Source organism: Penaeus monodon, chromosome 34 (genome assembly GCF_015228065.2).
Source record: "Penaeus monodon isolate SGIC_2016 chromosome 34, NSTDA_Pmon_1, whole genome shotgun sequence".
Taxonomy (NCBI): domain Eukaryota; kingdom Metazoa; phylum Arthropoda; class Malacostraca; order Decapoda; family Penaeidae; genus Penaeus; species Penaeus monodon.
The window spans coordinates 4,015,907-4,017,240 of NC_051419.1; positions in this window are offsets into that span (position 1 = coordinate 4,015,907).

Sequence of the window (1,334 nt, forward strand, 5' to 3'; positions counted from 1 at the left end):
TGTACATCAATACATGCGTAAATATACATGTCTGCGGTTGCGTGGGTGGGTGTGTTCTCACAATTACAGGCGTTATCACACCTGACTAACCGTAATCCCGCAACGGCCAATCCACAGCTACGCCCTTCATGGTATTTATTAGTCCCCTTATAAACGAAAGTGTATTTATAGCAACTCGTATATGGTGTGTATAGGTAGAAGTCCACTTGTCTCTTTATTTGCAAATCAATTAAGTTTATTCCAAGTCTTGCCGTGCAACGTTTTTTCCGTCTATAGTTTTCCACTGGAACCTTTCAGAAATCTCGGAATCTTCTCTAAATGTAACAGAGAGGTTTTCTTTTCCTGGGCAACGCTTTACTGCAGCAACGGCGGATAATAAGGGTTAACACAAGAAACCTTTTAATGGTGTAAGGCAAGATAGTGTTTTGTTGCCGTGAAACTAAATTTGCATTCTTCATTTGTTTCTTTCCTTTTTTATACAACTGCTATTGCATATGTCTTTCTTCTTATATTAATACGTGTGTATATTCTTGTCTTTTATACTACTGTGCTTGTATATCTCCTCAATATACTAGTGTGTTCGTTTGTTTGTTTTCTCGTATAATACTGTCTTTGTATATCTCTTTCTTCTGTAGAGTGGGTATGTATATCCTTGTCTTTTATGCTACACTGCCTATGTACCTATTTTTCTTATGGTGCTGTGTTTGTGCATTTTACGGACATCCTACTACATTACTTGGTAAACTCACTGTTTACTATCATTACTACGTCACTTACTGCTACAATACTGAACTTAGATGACCTGGGACACTCCACGCAACAGAAGATACTAAAGACTCACAGCCGATAAAAGGAAAAGGACCTAAATGACCTGGGACTATCCACACAACAGGAGATATCCACGAAACACAATCGGATCTTATTAGTATTTGAAACTTCTCGTTGAACTGAGGAGACATCACCTGGCTCTCCGATTCAACCTATCCATCTAAATAAAATCACAACGTAGCTTTATCATTTCCCTAAGCGCCCAAAAGCCTGATGTGGGGTCATCCAGGCCCTTTTATTGAACTCCTCGACCAGCATGACCTCCTATGATTACAACACTATACGCTAAATAAGTATTAGACAGATGGCAGCTTCCAAATCCACCTACATTTCAACTGGTCTCACTCTTCTCAAAAACTTGTTTTCTTTATTCATCCAGAACGGCCATTACATAAAGAAAATATTTTTATGTGTCTGGTTTATGATTCTGATCATGCTCACAACACCAGGACATTCATAAACCAAAGTTTCTACGCGAAGTCTTCTTTTCCTCTCCTCCATTACAG